General features: G+C 37.1%; 1 long non-coding RNA gene across 1 annotated transcript in view; it reads right to left on the bottom strand.

Annotated features, from left to right (window-relative positions):
* The window catches only part of LOC102007399, a 40,148-nt gene extending 21,759 nt beyond the window's left edge, over positions 1-18,389 (bottom strand). The window contains exon 1 of the long non-coding RNA XR_259356.1: positions 18,222-18,389. This is a non-coding gene — a long non-coding RNA (uncharacterized LOC102007399). The remainder of the gene's footprint in view (positions 1-18,221) is intronic.
* Positions 18,390-18,778: the final 389 nt, after the last annotated feature.

The raw sequence follows: 18,778 nt of genomic DNA, 5'->3' as shown, positions 1-18,778 counted from the left end.
AAAAAAAAAAAAAAAAAAAAAAAAGATTCACTTGTCAATCATCACACATTTTAGCCTTTAGGTACTGTAGTTAAAATATAAATAGTTCTGCTAGGCACAACATGGTGATATTTATCATTCTCGGACACCCTGAGGTGAGTAGCAAGGCAATAGACAAGGAGCCAGTAGTGTGTTCATGGTGGCTAGGAACCCTGGAGAGGCAGCATGAGAATTCCAGACACTTGGTGGAGTGGCTCTGAGAGAGAAAGTTAGATGACTTGGAAAAGGAGACCTCAGGGCAAGAGTTTTCTACCCCTTTGTGTCTAGCTCTTACTCTGAAAGTAGAGGCAGCCTGAAAATATTAGATTGTATCATAGGGAATTTAATAATTAGAGAGCAAGCTACTTCATGATCCTCAGGAGGAATAGGCTTCTGAATATTTCAAATTTGATCTCAGAACAAACTCGTTGTTAAACGATATCCTCAGGATCACTAAAGGCAGGAATCCTGCCTGTAGGCCTTCTAATCAAGTGAGGTTCCCACTGACTTGGGCCCGTTTTGTCTTTATGGTGGCCCACGCCAGTGGGAAACCCTGAAACCCCACTGGCCTTTCCCAAGCCCTTTGTGTCCTATTCCCTGCCGCAGTGACAGGGATTCGCCAATGCTCTGCCCCCCAGAAACTCTCCCTATCATCTCACTCCAACCAATCCTCAAAATTTGAGGACCGCTGGCTGAATATAACTTTCTCAGATAATCACTTCCTTCTAGAAAAAAAATTGCCTTTATCATAGCCTTATTCAAAGCCTAAGTGTAGAGCCGCACATGACAGAATGTCTTTAACACAAAGTTACACTGTGCTCACTGAGGAAAGGACAACCAACAAAACCCTAGGAATGCCCTGAGGTCTGCAGGGCATTTTCTGTCCCTGTCCCTGGTTAGCCTCTGTTTGTCATTTCTCTGCCCGCTACCCCTTAGTTTCTCGCTTTCTGAATCAAGGGCTCTTATTAAAAGGCAAGTCCTTTCCCACAGTATGCATGTTATCTGTAATGCCCATCTTTTCTAATTGCAATCTAGGTGTCCAGTTCTGTCCAGTCAGGTTGTCACTCCACGCGAGCACTCTGCCTCTCCTTCCCATACTTTTAAAGCTGTGGCCTTGTTAGTCTAAAATAGTATCAGCTGGCTGTGCTGCCCCCACTGCCGACATCTCAAACACCCGGGAAGAATTGCCAGGGATTCATTTGCTGTTTTTCTGCTGGCTGTAGTTACGTTCTTTAGAAAAATATAATTTAAATCCCTGTACTTCAGAAGCCTCATGTACAGAATGAGTAAAACAAACACCTTCCTTCTAACACTATTGTAAAGATTAGTGTGTTAACATATATAAAGTGTTTCAGGTAAACAGTTGGCAAGCCAGTCTGAGTTGCAAATTAGTTCTAATATTAAATTGAAAGAAAATGACAATTTCCAATTTACAGTTTTCACCAGTGACAGTTTTTGCCATTGTGACCGATGTGTTGGCATGCTCAATAATTTTTAGATGCTTTCAGAGTTTTCTGATGTTTTTAACCATCATCATAATATTTTGTCTAGTACTCAAGTAGGTGATTGCCAAATGATGGTTATTTTTTTTTTTTTTTTTTTTTTTGTGCAGTACCAGGGGTCAAACTCAGGACCTTGTGCTTGCCAGGCAGGCGCTTATGCCACTGAGCTATATCCCCAGCCCTCATGGCTATTTCTTAATTTTGACATGGAGCATTCTTTCTGTCCTCTTATTGAACTTTGTTCCTATTGTTGCCATTTTATCATGCTTTAGTATTATAAAATAATGTAGAACAGAGATACTAAATTGACTCTTTTATTTTAAAAAATAAAAAAACTAACAAAACAACAATGAAGACAAAACTAAAACAACACAAAAACAACGAAAATGATACCTGACTTTAAAACAAAATGATAAGAATTAACACTGGTTGCTACGTTGCATACTGTTATCTTCAGTGAAGTTGCTCAGTCCACCAGACATATGAATATAAGATTGATCGAACAAAGACAGTAACAAGTAATAAAAAATCAACAACATTGGAAACGATGCAGAGCTTCACCATAGAAGATGGCAGAAGTTCAGCAATCGTTCTTGGGGCTGGGGATTTAGCTCAGTGGCACAACACCTGCCTGGCAAGCTTGAGGTCGTGAGTTTGATTCCCAGTACTGGAAAAACAAAAACAAAGACGAAAACAAAAACAATGGTTCTTACACTGCATATTGCTGTGTTCAGATCAGTCATTCTGATTACCAAATTCAATCATGCAAAACTGGTCAAGAGAAAAGAAAATTTCAAGCATCAGCTGCTCCTTTCAATAAATCATAGACATCAGCAATACACCTATTCCAGCTATCCTTATATATACATATAAATTGTGTAACTAAGAGTTCCTTTGGACAAGAATTGTGATTTTTGTGTATCCATTTTGCTTGATGAGTAAATAGATATCTAATAAACACTTATCAAATCAATGAATGGTTTATCCTTAAGATTTTCTTGAATGGAGGTAAGTAGGTCATAGTAGGGAAATTGCACTGCATCTGTATAAACAAGAAGATTTTGTTTTTTTCTCTATTATAGCTTGCAAAGGTGTTTTCTAAATTATAGCTCAAAATCTATTTATGGCAGGGATGAAACCAAGCTTTTATTTGAGCTACATAATCTAGTATTTAGTAGCATGAACTTTATAGGTGGATTTCTACCTGTTTTTCCTACTTTTCTAATATTTATATTGCATAAGCAAGTAACTTCAAATTCCTGGGCTTCAGAATATTAATTTTAAATTGGAAATATTATAATGTTATTATAAGAATATTGATAAAGCATGGAAGGGAAAAAATACAAGTCTGTTATACTCTTAGCGTCTCTTAGTTCATTGAAAAGGAAGATTTGTGCTAATATGGATTGGACAAATTTTGTGCCCATATCTTGTACTCTGAGCAACTACTTTAAAGATAACAACATGCAATGTATTTAACTATTGTTATTCTCCTATTACTTTGTTATGAAATTTTATTTTACCCTTTTCCCATAAAAAAGGAAAGTGAAAAGAAAAGAATTTCAATAATACTTAACATATGTAATTCTTACCTATAATTATTGAAACACTGACTTTTTCTATCTCTTTAGCAACTAGTACTTTATAATTTCATCCTTTTAATTTAGATTATCAAATTAAGCATGCAAAATATATGAAAATAATTTTGTATTTAAATATACAACTCTATATCAATACCAATGTCCCTTTCACGTTAGTAATGTACAATCCAGTTTCCTTTCGCTGTTCATCACATTATCCACATTATCCATCCATTATCACATTATCCAATGATCCTTTTAAATAGCATTGGTTTTTATTATTCAGATCATTTTTTAAAGTTTTTTTAGTTTTCCTTATATACCTGTTGAGTCTCCTTAAACTATATATGGTTAAAGCGTTCTTCTGAACTCCTTGGCTTATTTAATGTTAACCATTCTTATTAATAAGTGTTCATATTGCTAGAAGTTAATCCTACCAATACTGAGTCTGCCACCTACTAACATAGTTTATTTTCCCATTTATTTAGGTCTTCTTCCATTTCTTTCATCAATATTTTATAATTTTGTCTGTATGAGTACCGCACATATTTTGTTAAATTTTGATGATAATGTAGAGATATTTAAACATTTCAAATTTCTTGATGGCCTTATTCAATCTTTCATTTTCTAACTCATTTGTACTTGATTAATCTGCTGGTTTATGAGAAAAGTATCTTTTATACTACATTAAAACAAGAATTTGTTAAATTACCATTATTTTTCTGTTAGGTTTTGCTTCATTTGTCTTAATACCATATTATTTGACGTTGATGGTCATTCTCAAAAAGTTAGATGTTGCGTTTATTCTTGAGTGTTGAGTTATGCCCACACCTTCCCCAAAACTACCACTGCTACCACCGTGTTTGGGGACATTCAAGTCCTACATTGGGGTACAAATGTGACCTATTTGGAAAGAGGGTTTTTGCAGACACAGTCATTAAAATGGGGTCATAGTGGCGTAGGCCAGACCTTAATCCAAACATTGGCATCCTAGAAAGAGGAAAATGTGGAGAAGACACCTCAGAAGGAGCGCTGCGTGCTGCCAGAGGCAGAGACGGGAGTGATACACACAGCGAAGGAACACCAAGAATTTCAGACAGCCAACAGAAACTAGAACAAAGCAAGAGAGATGCTCTCTTGGAGCCTCTAGAGGGAATGAGACCACATCAACTTCCTGGTTTCAGACACATAGTCATTCTACCTGTGAAAGAATAAACTTCCGCTGTGTTAAGACAGCGCTGGCCTATTGTTGAAATCCATTCTTGGTGATGATGATTTGTTTTGATAGCCCTAGGAAAATAATTCTTTAGCGATTATTGTTTCTCTACAATATATCAAAATATATCTCTTTCACAGTGATCCTATTTGACACTATGTAGTTGCTAAATCTAGACACATATTTTTTCTGATTCTTTGATTAGTTTCTTTCCCTTTCCCTCTGCATTTTCTCCTGCACCACAGTGATGCATGCGGCCACCTGTCCTCGCTGCAGTCACTGTGGGTCACTCCGCAGTCATGAGCAGGACCAGGCTTCACGGCTGCGCCAGAAATCCTTCCAGCCTGTGTTTTTGTTTATTCTGAATTTGGGCTTTCTCGGGGGTTTGTGGGATAGACTGCCCTTTCCCATCCAATCCCTACATGTGTATATGTTCTACTCTGGTTCTCTCTAGCCTTGTTTATTTGCCATCAGATCCTGTCTACTTTCTAGCTTCTAGGTTTCTTTTAAACAACTCCTGGCCTATTGTTGAAATCCAGTCTTGATTTGCAGGTTCATTCTTTATATATATTTTCTTTCTGTTACTCAGGAGAATTACTGGCAGGATATGGAGGGAAAGCATGTGTTTAGCCTGTCTTCCTCAGTCAGGCTGCTGATGGCTTTAAATCTATTTATTTACTTGGGTTAATTTTTGTCCAATCAGGCCTTTTAAACTTATTGGTTTTAGAAGCTTTTCTGTAACTTTTCTTTTCTTTTCTTTTCTTTTCTTTTCTTTTTGTACTTTATCTAGGGCCCAAGGGTAAATGGTGGCTGGCTGTGCATATAAACAAGGTAGATTTCCCTTCCATGGGAGAACCATTGACTGGTTTTTCTGCGATTAGAATCTTTTCTTGAAAAATCTTGTTTATGTGAGAAATAGAGATTGTGTAGTATTGGGAAAAGATCCCCTACCTAAGAATAATCATCTGATATTCTTTAATGTGCCCTACTTTAAATGTACTTATATTTCAAGCTAATTACCCACATCATACAAGCTTTTTACTTTGAGGAAAAGATAACTGGTCTTCATTAGTAAAATTTCTAATTTAGATATGTTTTCAAGTGCTGCAAATAATCCAGATAGAATTTTCGGTTCATACAAACACAAAATGCACAACTGCAAGACCTCCAGTGTTATTCCCTGAGGAAAATCTAGGGCTAAACAAAGATTCCTCATTTGCACTCATGTGGGCAGGTGATCTTGTGTTTGTAGCACAGACTGCATGGTAAAAATGCTTAATTATTTGAAACAAATGTAAAAGAAACACAGGATTAAGGAATCCAACAATCAGAACAAGCAGAAAATATATCAAAAAAAAAAAAAAAAAACCCTGAGCAAGTTTTGTTTCTCTGTTTTTCTAAGGAAAACTGTTTTCTGGGAATCTCTAGGATATTAACTCTAAGCTCTGCTTCATATCTTTACTAATAGGGCCCGAGAAAGGGAAAATTAATGAATCTGTATTGAGATGTTATCTTCCTTCCTTTTCATTTTCCCTTGGTATTTTACATTTTGGAATGTTTCTATTCTCTGAAAATATAAAGTATCATAAAAAGAATAATTATGCACATGCCACCACATTAACATTGTGGCATGTTTACATCACATTTTCCTGGTTTTGAGGTGTAAATGTTAAGATATAACTCGGAGCCCTTTTCCCTGCTTCAATCGTGGTTTCCCTCCTTTGAAGGGTGGTCGCTGTTTCAAGTCCTTTCTTTTCATTTCTTTTCCCTTTTTCTTCCTATGTAGTTCTATAGTTGTCCTTATTTTCCGTCTTTATTCTGTACTTCAGAACTCCCTGTTTTTCCTGTGTTACATAAAATTATTCCTTATCCCTTTCTTCCTCTGAAGTGAGGCAAGAACATTGGTTTTACCCACTAACTCACTCTAACATCTATCATTACTTTTATAGTTTACATTTTTCCTTCGTACTGACACTGGATGGTGCTTCCTGGGGCATTGGTTCCAGATCCTAGGTTTCCTGAACAAAAGATTGGATAAGACACTGAGAAAAGGCCTGGAGCTCATCCATTTAGTGAAGGTGGAAAAGAAGGGTGCTCCACAGGGTGAGTGAGCCAGCGGAAAGGCTTCCAGTGGCCCCAAGGGTGAGGGATAGGGGTCTGTGGTATCCATATGCCTAGACTGACTTCCATTCACCTCACACAAACAAGGAATTGGGATGTTTATCCTAACAGAAGCAAACCTGGCCTCAGGCCAGATACAAACTGCCTTAGGGACAAAGGTGTGTTTGGCCTCTCACCAGATGTACATGAAGGATCAGAAACAGTGCCGTTGACTGGTTGTGCCTGTGTGTAACTGAGGGATTGACACTAGCACCTTCTGATTGGTCCTGCAGACATCACAAGATTCAAATGAAGGACTGAAGATAGCACTTTTCTGATTGATCCACAGTGCGTAGCAGTCCCAAGTCTGGCATTATTTTGGATCCCATGTCCTGCACATGTCCTTTCCTTTTAGGAAACATCTCACTCAACATTTTAGCCATGGGTCTTCATGACCTTAGCCATATCCTGCCCACTTTGATATCCAGTTTTCCCCAGCATTAATCTACCTCAAAAGCCCTCAGAAGTGCCAGGATTAAGTCCCTTATTTTTATTCACAATAGGCACATATTTAATCATAATTTTGAACCTTGTTTTTTTTTCTTATGAAAGTAGAATAGAATTGTTCTTATTTAAATTGTGTGTTGGCTACCCTTGTTAAATTTACCTCACATAGTCAGGAATGTTTGTTTGGAGGCTAATATTGACTGGAAATTTCCATGTCAGTTCCACCCTCTCTGACCTGGAGGTTTTATCTTTGCTGCTGCCTCTTCCTAGCAACCAGCACAATGCCAGCAATTCTGGCTGCGGAGCCACAGTGAGAGGTGGTAACAGTCCTCTGAGCAGCCTGGCTCAGGGCAGCGGCAACCGGGCTGGGGTGGCAACTAGGAGACTTCTCCCTGTTTCCTCTACCTAGGCCGGGCCCACAGGGGTGGCTAGGTCTTTAAGCCTTCTTCCATTTTGACGGGGCTCTTTGGTTTCAGGCAGTGTGTGCAAGATTTTCTGCCCTAACCCACCAGAGATTGATTTTGTTTTTATCATCTCACAGGCTCAAAATCCCCTGACTGTGGTGTTAGGGCTGCTTCTGGCCCCAGAAACCAGCAAGTCTGAAGATTCTGCTTCATCTATCACTGTTTTTCATTTTCATCTCCAGTCCACAAAGATTCTTGTCTTGCTTCTCAAAATGACTCGGTCTTTGTAATTTTCACTTCTAAGTTAACTGTGTCGTTATTCATGTTCCAAGGCAGGCAGAGGTCCTCGGTACCTACGCTTCCTGTGTCGATCTTAGGGAAAGCAATTCCTGTGTAACAGTGACTGAGATGCACTTTAAAAACATATATGTACACGTTGATTTATATTTATGCACAAATTTTATATTTTGGAGGGTAGCAATAAAGTCCTGGAACTAAACTTTCTAAATGTATGCCTCTCTTCACCACCACTGTTTGAAAAACTCCTACAAAGCCCCGGAAGCAAGTACGCTTGTCCATTCTCAAACGAGGGCATCTCTGTTGATTTTCTGTCTCTTTCTGTATTGAACATAAATCATTTGGAAGAAACAAAATAATATGTGAGAGATTCCATTCATTTTTACATTCAACAATTATTTGTTTATTTTTACAAATACACTGAAAGTGTACTATTCTCACCAAAATAAATAATGCCATCTGCTGGTTCAATTTTTGTCATGAAGACAGTTGTGCAAATTTTAAATTGGTGGAAATTCAAATCACACCTAATTCCATTTACTGCTTTTCACCTCATATAATGGCTGAGTGACAGCTTGAATTACAGCCCTGATCCCAAACAAACAGTGATTTCCATTGAATGGTGCTACTGTAACCAGCTCTGCAAAGCGGGACTGCAAAAGTTAGATGTTTTACTTTTAGGGATAAGCAACTCTCCAAACTTCATCCTGCTTAGCATATAATCAATAGCCTTCCAATCTTCAGCCCAAAAGAATGACAGAATATGCAGATGCCAGTCCTGGGAGTCCAGCCCTTTCCAGCCGCAAGAAAGCGGAGAATGAGCCGAGGGGCTAGAAGCGATCTTCGTGTTCTCCCTGCCCTCCATTCCTGTTACAAAATACCCTTGCACACCTGCACAAGTGAGGTGCTGATTTGAGAACACGGCCCTTGCATATGCTAAAAGCTAATTTTGAATAAATCCTTTTTACCAAAATAAATGGCCACCTTTGACCATCTTGATAATTAACTGAAGGCTTTGAAATTTAGCCATATTTGAGTTGACAAAAAAGAATTTTTTCATAGTGTATTCACAGCTTTCTCTAACTTTTTAAAAAATATTTTCATCCATGGAAAAAAAGTTGATATTGAATTTAAAAGATGTTGAGCAATTTTTAAAGCGTTGTTGTGTAAGAAATGCTCACTTCTAGAATAAGTTAGCGGGAGATTGAAAGATCTGCTGCTGCCTCTCGCACAGCCAGCGTTGAGGGCTTCTGTTTCCTGGGGGCAGGCTGCGAACTGCTTGGTGGATTTGTCAGTTGGAGGAGTAACCAGTGAGAAGGAAGAGTTGGACAGTGCATCTTACACTATGAACCCATAATTATGCATACAAGTAAAACAGCTAATTTAGATGGCAATAACATATCCCAAACAAAAGGTTAGTTTATATATTAATGTATTGGAGATTTCAAACACAATCATAAGTTTTCTATAAAAATCATGTCAATAAATAGTTATTTACAAGATAGGCTTGCCATGTATCATTTGGATTTGACTTCACCTTGCAGACTCAGGTTCCTCAGTAATTATCTTTAAGTCTTTAAACCCTTAAGATACTTTCATTGTTCAATGAACCCAATTATGGAGAATTTAATGTATCAGTTTAAAAATAATATGGTTTTTCATTAATATTCTCTTCACTGCAATCCCCAGATATAATCACTACCATTTTCAAGATCCATAACCATAAAATTGATTAGAAACCAAATAAATCTCAAATTAGAGAATGCTGAAGACCCATATTGTTTTTCAGATAAAAGGTTTAAATCTCATGGTTCTAATATGGGAAACTCTAACTTTCTTTTCAAAATTATTTAGGAATTTAGTTTTAAAAATGTAAAAATCTATTCCCTCAGTCCATGATCATCAGGGTTGAAAGTTAAAGTTTACATGGCAAAAAAGATATTAAAAATATCAACTGTTTAAGGAATCAAGATTTGATAATCCTAGTCATTAAGTCACCATTAAAGATACAAATTAACACTTGAAGAAAAAAAAATCACTTCATAATTTTGAACTAATTAGTGATGATAAAGTTTACTTTGTTTTGTACAGCTAAAAAAGTAAACATTTAATAAGAAGAAAATGTTTAATGAACTAATGTAGTAACTTTATCTCCATCAACTGCTAAAGATAATTCTTATTAAGTGCATGAAGAAATTTAGAAAGTGTGGGTCAGAACAAGGAAGACTCAGTTTTCTTGTCAAAATGTTATAGGCAGCTAACTTAGATGGAAATTAATATACAGTCAGCGAGGACGTAGGCAAAAAATAAATAAATAAATAAATAAATCAGAAAAAAATAAGCTGAAAGAAAAGGAAAGAAGAAAGAGAGACAGAGACAGGGAGAGAAAGAAAGAAAGAGAAAGAAAAAGAAAGAAAGAAAGAAAGAAAGAAAGAAAGAAAGAAAGAAAGAAAGAAAGAAAGAAAGAAAAAGCAAGAAAGAAATTAAGCAGAATTGTGGCTAGAGGTAAATCTGAAGAAGGCCAGGACTCAAGATGAAGACACATGGCTAGGCCTGCATGCCTCCCTAAGTGATGAACAATAAATAGCTTAGAATTATTCTGTAATTTGCACCGCCTGCTCAATAAATCCAGATAGGCATCAGTCACCCAGTGGGTGACCAGATCACCTGGGCCCATCCCTTCCCAAAAATGCCTTTGTCCTTTCCATGTCCCCTTGCTATGTGACTCATTTCCTAATGGATCAGTATTTGCTAAGTGGCTACTCTTGTGATCACATAGATAGATTGTAGCTTGGCCCATGTTGTACCCACATAACTTTGCTGTATAAATTACCCCCAAAAGGGATTTTGATGGCCACCCATTCAGGACCCCTCCTAGAAATCCAGGAGCTCTTCTCTCCTTATTTCCAGTAAAACTCTCCTAACTTCTTCCTTTGGTTCACAAATTCATTCTTTGATATTGTGGGACCAGTAACACTTGACATCTAACAGGTGAGGCACTATATTGCTCCTACAACATAATGGGAAAGTTTTCCAAGTAGCAGAGACTGAAGCTGGGCAGTCAACATCTTCCAGTGTAGCAATGGGACCCACCTGGCTATGACTCTAGTGCCCATGCTTCATGCAGAGATATTGCTATCCAGGTAAAGGAGCCCCCATAGACAACTTGAAATTAAGAGTGGGTCCAAAAAGCACTCATTCAAGTTGCATAAAGCTGCTGCTTTCCCTAGTCAAGCTAAGCAATCAGCAGTCAGCATAATGATTGTCCAGCTTTTCATTAAAATCAAACATTTTCCACACGACCATGAGACCTTTGGCTGGCAATATGTGACATACCATAGCTTCTGGAGGTAGGTGTAATAGTCATAAGCACTAATAGAAATTATCATTTTAAAATAAGACAGCAAAAATCCTTTTTGCAATTATATGTAGATGTTTATGCCAGTTACAAAAAGGCAATAAGAAAGCCTCTTGATAAAATTACAATTTTTTCTCATTACATGAAATTAAAAATAATATTAGTAAAGGTCTATTATTTGCAAATGGTGAAATAAAACACAACAATGTGGGACAAACATTTAAATAATATTCCTGTGGAGAACAGAAAGTTAGTAAATGATTGTGAATTAGAAAAATTGTACTTTCTGCTTTTGTAATTTCCTTGGTTTCATATTAAATAAATTCTCAGCCATAAGCCCTCTCTCTGCTCTCCACCCCTGTGGACTAAATTATGTGTCTCCAACCTTCCTTTAAAATATTGTTATTAGTGCATCTTTGCTGAATGTAATAATTGCACTTACAGTGGGGAATTGGTTTGTGTGTATAGCCACATCTTAATTTTTTATTCCTCTGGCCTCCCTCCTCTTTCTTTCCCCTCCTTTCACCCCTAGATCTCCTTCCTATTTGCAAATGATCTTCCTATTTCCCAATAATCCTAATAGTATTTCCTAATATTAAGATATCTCCTATTTCCAAAGATTACCTATTTCCCAATAGTATTCCTAATAATACTTTATTATGCCCTTTAAATTGTTTATACTTTGAGTTTCTCATATAAAAGAAACCATGTGGTATTTAAACTTGTGTATTTGATTTATTTCACTTAATATTATAGCTTCTGGTGCATCTATTTTCCCACAAATGAATCAATTTTATTCTTCTTTATGGCAGAGTAGTACTCCATTGTGTACAACTGTTATGCTTTCTTTATCCATTCATCTGTTGGCAGATGTATAGGCTGCTTCCCAGAATTAGCTATTATGAATTATGCTGCTATAAATATGGATATGCATGTATTACAGCAGCATATGTTTAACTTTTTTAGAAGATACCTAGACGGAGAATAGCTGCGTCAAATGACATTTCTAATTTTAGTTTTTTTGAGAAATCTCCATAATGATCCCTATAGTAGCTGTGGTAGTTTTACATATCAACAATGTAGAAGGGCCCCTTTCCCCCAGCTGCCTCAGCAGCATTTATTATTGTTTGATTTCTTCATGATGGCCATTCTTTTCAGGGTAAGCTGGAATCTTGGTTTGCTTTCATTTGCATTTCTCTAATGGGCAGAGATGGTATATATTTTTAATGCATTTATTGGTCATTTGCACTTCTGAAAATTATCTATTCATTTCAATTGCTCATTTGAATGGGTCTTTTGTTTGGGGTGTCTAGATTTTTAAGTTCTTTATATATTTTAGGTACTGGTCCTCTGTCTGAGGAGGAGCTGGCAGAATTTCTTCCCCATTCTGTAGGTCGTACTTTCACCCTGTGTCTTGGTTACTTTTTTCTCTAGCTGCTGGGACAAAATACCTGATGCCCAAAATTAAGGAAAGAAAGGTTTATTTCACTTACAGTTCGTGGAGGTTTCAGCCCGTACTTGGCAGATTATAAGGCAGAGTGGCACATGGGGGAGAGCTCACTCTCAGGGCGGCAGAACACAGCTAAGGCACAAGCACACACCAGGGCTGAATGGCGGAGGAATGTCGGAGGAATGTCCTCAAGCACCCTTTTCCTCTCCCTTACATATGCAAACTATGCACCCCAGGGCGGGTGTAGCTCTCATACCCATAATAATCAAACTCTAAAAGCCTGCCCCATGGTCGCATAAGGCTTTGGAGGGGACACATAGACATAAACCATAACACCCTGTTACTTGTTTCTGTTGGCGTACAGAAGAATTTCACTTTCATATAATCCCATGCTTTGATTATTGATGATATTTCTTGTGCAGTTGGTTTTCTGTTCCAAAACTCTTTACTTATCCCCAAGCTTTCAAGAGTTTTACCTATTTTATCTTCCAACAGGTTTAGGGCTTCTACTTTAATATTTAAATCCTGGACCCATTTTGGGTTTATTTTTGTACATGGTTAGAGATACGGGCCCATATTCTCTTTCCCATGTGTGCAGCAAGTTGTTCCATTTGGTAAAGAGGCTGTCTTTCCTGCAGTGCATTTCCCAAGATTCACATTCATAAACCCCAGGGTAAGTATATGTGGAGATACGGTCTTTAGGCGGGTAATTAAAAACAAAAGGACTTGTGTCCTTGTGAAAATGCATGGGAGCGTCAGAACTCTCTCTCCACATGTGCACACAGGAGGGACTTGTGAGGACACAATGCAAAGAGGAGCATCTGCTAGCTAATGTTATTTACAACAGCCAGGATGGGGAAACCACTGCAGTGTCCGTCAGTGGACAAAGAGATACAGAACACGATATGATTCCTAAAAATATAATATTATTCGGCCTTAAAAAAGAATGAGATCTTACTACTGTCAACAATGTAAATGAGCCTCAAGGAGGATATGCTAAGTGAAATAAGTCCAACAGAAAAAGAAAATATCATATGGGCACACATGTGGAATCTAAAATAATTAAACATATAGAGATAGAGATCAAAAAGGTGGTTACAAGGGGCAGGATGAATGGGGAGGTACAGTGAGGATACAAAGCAGCAGATGGCCAGCCTAAAGAGTCCAGAAATCTAGTTTACAAGATGAGGACTATAAAATTGGGGTATTTGGGATTCCTAAGAAATGAATAGATTCACTTGTCATTCATGACACAAAAACAAAAATAATAGACAACTAGAAAAGATGACGGGTGTGATAATTTGCTTCACAATGGTGATCTACTGTTCTCTGTGCATTGCATAACTCCATGCTATATACCTTAAATATATACATTTGTTTAGAAAAAATGAAGAGAAGTCCTTGCACTTTACTATAACATCTGAGCAATGCAAAAAAGAAGTTGAAATTTCTATAGTTAAGAGTGAAAAAGCATAGCCTCGGCCAAACAAACATAATTTGAGATATAAATTCAGACCAGGTGGTGTTTAGACTTTTCAGTAATTTTGATATCAGTATTCAGTGTTCATCAAAGATATTTATAGATTCTTTCAAAGTTGTCATAGTCCAGCAAAAGTCACATTCCCACACGAACCAAATAGGTCAGAGGGCAAGACACAAAGCGACAAAGCAAGACAGGAGATACTTTTCACCAGATGTGCCCCAGGCCACTTGCAATGGAATGAGATTTTTCCATTCACTCTGTACTCAGTCTTCTGAAAGCAGGTCATGGTTATCACACAGCTATTGCCTGATATAACTACAACACTGAACTGTGTGGATCTAGCATTTCTGTAAGGCCCGGCCAATGATCAAGGTGAATATGGTTGTCTTTTTAAACTGTCCCCGGTCAAACTACTAAAAAAAAAGTTAAACAATCATTTAGAACTGAATGCACAGAGTGGCTGTCAGAGAAGTGCACCAGTTATCCAAATCATGGTTCATTATTTACTTTTAAACATATGTAATGTGGTGTAAAAATCTTTTTCTGATGAAATTTTATCAGTTGATATAAAATACAAATTCTCATATATATTTATTGATGCAATAGTAAAAATGAGGTAATAATACTTGGTTATAAAATTTGTTAATTATAGTTACAGAAACCCCTTTAAAAAACTTTTAAATAGTCCTTAAGTATTAAAATAAAACAGGAAATAGATTGAACTTTATTGGAAAATGTTATTGGAAAATATACCACACTGATAATTTTAGGAAGAATGTTATGTTCTTTTGCAGACAATTAACTGCTATATGTATTCCTCTTCTATCTCTCTTCCCCAAAGAGCTGAAGACATCGTATTATAGCAGTACATGCATACCAATGTTTATAACAGCAAAATTCATCATAGCTAAATCTGGAAAGCAGCCACTACGACCATCAACAGACAAATGGATAAATAAAATGTGTTGTCTATACATAATGGAATACTATTTGGCTATAAAGAAGGACAAATATGAGACATTTGTAAGAAAATGGATGCCCCTGGAAATACACTATTAAGTGAAATAAATCAGACACACAAGCTTAAATACCATGCATTCTCATTTGAGTGAGGCAAAGTACAAATAAAAAACAAACAAAGGATTGATAGAAGGAAACAAGTAGATAGATCTTTTGGAAACGGAAAGGGGTCCAGGAGGATGAGAAGTGGGGGACTAAAAAGATTTAGAATGTGTTACTTCCATGTACCAAATACCCACAATGAAAGTAATCATTATGTGTCATACACATGAACTAATAATAATAAGAACAATGAAAATAAAAATTGTGAAAAGGAGTTAAAGAAGGAGGGAGGGTGGTAGATGGGAAAGGGAAAGGGATTAAAAACAGTCAATGCCAGGAGTGGTGGTGCAGGCTTGTAATTCTCAGCACGTGGGAGGCTGAGGCAGGAGGATCTCCGTGAGTTTGAGGCCAGACTGGACTGTATAAACAAGTTCAAGGCCAGACTGAACTATATTGAGAGATCTTATCTCAAAAAGAAAAGCAAACAAAAAACAAAACAAAACAAAAGACTCAAATGCAGCTGGGTTATATACACGTACCTATTCCATAAAATGAATGTAAACTTTATGCACTGGAAACACATACTAATAAAATAAAAAAGAATTCTAATAATAATAAACCAGAAGAATATAGACTAGGGAATTTATATATCTAATCTATGTAGAATTGTTTAGTGGCTAGTGTATGGAGAACGTTAACGATATCCTGTAAGAACTGAACTGTATTTAGTGTTTCATTATGTAATTCACCATATTTAATGTTTACTTTTTAATTCACTTTGGCAAGAAATTTTCAAGGCAAAGCCCTACTGGCTGGCTCTTTATTCTTTATAGAAAGGGTGATGTAACCATTAGACACCAGCTTTGCCTCACTTGCTCATCAGCTGAGACAGACAGTAACAATGCGGTCAGCAGCTGAAGCAGCATGAACCAAATGGACCACACATCGAATTAGAGTCCCAGTCAATGCTGGGTGTGGTGACACACGCCTGTGATAGCTTTCAGTGTAATGATAAGGACAGCACCTCCCAGCGTGGAGACTTTGCTCCTATGCTACAAAGCCAAAGTATTGCAGCAACAGAAACACCGAAAGGACACCCAGGATTTTGAGGCAGATGAAGAATCAATTGTTCCTTAAAATGTCATGCCTTGAAGGCCCAGGGAGGGAAATTTTTATGGAGTTTCAAGGGGCATGAGGTACAGAGCTAGAGTACTTGGCTGTCTGATTGGTTCTTACTATATGCATCACAGTAACCAGCTGTTTCTAGGAGTCAGAAATAACAGGAACTGTAACAGAACCTGTTACCCAGGCAACGAACAGATTGGCTGGGGGGCCCTTTCTTCTACAAAACTACAATTAAAATAAGAGATTTATAATTTAAAATATCAAAATTATTCTTTTGCTCTACACATTCATTCTAGAAGATGACCTGCTATTTTGACCCAGTAGTTTTTGATATATAGATTTGGGGAAATTACTTGTAATCAAGAAGGAAATTTACACTTATTATAGAAAAGCTTGAAAATTCAGAAATTTTAAAAGTACAACATATTTGCATCCCTGCAAAAGTATAGTACATAACTTTAGGCACTTTCTGTATATGTATAATTCACATATACACACAAGCACAATAAACACATTTTTGGGTGGGTACAGCAAAATACTGAGGAGTTAATTTCAGATAGAACTTTTTGAAAATAATTTTTGGCTTTTCTGCTGTGTGTGTGTGTGTCTGTGTGTGTGTGTGTGTGTGTGGTGCTGGGAATTAAACCCAGGGCCTCATCTATGCTAGGCAAGCATTTTACCTCTGAGCCTCGCCCCCAGCCACGACACTTGTACAAATTCATCTCTATCCTTTTACTCGGTTTTCTGGAGAACTTGCCCCCCTTTATAGTATTTGAGAGTCTCTTCACCATGCTTTCTCCAAGAGGAACAGAATGTAAACATTTCAATGGACATGATAATCTAGCTCTTCCTGTATGTATATTTTTGTTGTTGAACAAATGATACAGTTTATGAGAGTCTATGAAATCAATTCAAAATTATTTTCTATAAATTAATCAAATTGACTTGGAGAAAAATGAGCAAATATTTGATCTTGTAGCTATTTTGTTTTGTTCTTCTTTACCACTTAGATGATATATAATACATTTGGAAAGATAAAAAAATGTATACTTTTAAACAGGAATAAAATAATCTATATTTAAACTTAAATTATGTATTTTAGTAAACTTTTCATGCCTTAGAACTGACTGTCATTTGGTGCTAAGATTTTCCTCTAGTATTTCTTATTAAGAGAAACAGCTGTTTCTTTCTTTTTTAACATGGCCAGTTTAGAGTTATTCCTTCTGAATTTGAAGGACAATTAGACATAAAGGTAAATATAGGCGTTCACATGAGATTCATCACACTGTCCACCTCTTCAAATTTTAGTGTTTACTCTACTCACAGATATTACATACATATCTATATCTACTTTCTGCCTACCGAACCCAACAATGTTTTTTAGCAAGTTGTAGCTATGTTCTCTGCCTCGGTATCTAGCAGCAGTAGGGAGAAAATAGCATCACTCTGAGTTTAGTAGCTCTGTGGGGTTTTTTAGGTGGTGGATTCCCCTAAATTTTTGCACAAGTGCACATTAAAGAGATGAGTTCTGAGATCTCTTCATTTTGATTGAACTCTATGCCGACTGAACTTGCTTCTGTGGTTCATTACCTGTCAGTGGGATTTGAGGCTTTCTGGCCAGAGAGCTATTATGGAGACTCATAGTACTGCATATCAATTTATTTTTCATTTTGGTTAGCATTCTAATTAGCAAAATTATTTTTAGGGCCGTTGAAAGAATATTTTTGTTCTTCCAACTTTGAAATCTTAATTGCCTGTGCTCTCTTGATAAAGATACTTTAGGAAAAGTATTTGTTACAATGGCATTTGGAAATTATTGTAGAAAATGTTCCAAATAAAAATCTAAGGAACAGAATAATAAAATAATTGAGTTTTCTTTAGATTTAATTACTATATTTCATTCACATCAGATAACTTCTTATTGGCTTTCTTACCTGATTGATTAAATAAGAGAAGAAAGGATGTAAGATTATAAATGAATGGTAAAAATCAAGTTATTAAACTTGCTGCTTCAAAATAATAAAGAATTTAAACATAATAAATACAATGTTATACTAAATAAATATTCAAAGGATCTTAAAAATAATGTAATACAACCATAAACAGAAGTTGCCATCACCTTTCAGTCTTTGCCTAAGATATCACTATTGCCAGGGCTGGATATGTACTCCAGAGGTCCACGTGGCCATGGTTTATTCACTGTCCTGTGGGGGACTGGAAGGTGGTGGAACCTTCAGGAGACAAGTCACTGGGGTGTGTGGTTGAAGGCGAGACGGGAACCATGGTCTTTCCCTACTTCCTGGCTTCCTGGATGCCATGGTAACAGGCGTCCCTCTCACGTGCTCCCAGCATGCGCGCTGTGCTGCCACAAGCCCCAAACAGCAGCACCCATGAGTAAAACCTCTGAACTGTGAGACAAAGTAAACCTTTCCTCCTTTTGAGGTGATTATCACAGCTACTTTGCCCAAATACCCAATAGCTGAGGTTGGGTAGATCTGGCCAAAACTAGCCACCCCTTCTTTTGTATACGTACAGAGCTGTGGAAAGATCCCTATCCAGGCTGCAGAGACTGCTGTTATGCCGTGAGCGCATGGTGTGCTCTGGGCTTGGGCACTCATGTCTAGAAGCCACCTTTGTAATTTCAGTAGTGATGTAGGAACCTAGAATACAGGTGAA

This window comes from Chinchilla lanigera, unplaced genomic scaffold (assembly GCF_000276665.1).
Source record: "Chinchilla lanigera isolate Chin_1 unplaced genomic scaffold, ChiLan1.0 scaffold00004, whole genome shotgun sequence".
Lineage (NCBI taxonomy): Eukaryota > Metazoa > Chordata > Mammalia > Rodentia > Chinchillidae > Chinchilla > Chinchilla lanigera.
The sequence above is the reverse complement of the archived record's forward strand: the minus strand, read 5'-3'. Positions and strand labels throughout refer to the sequence as shown.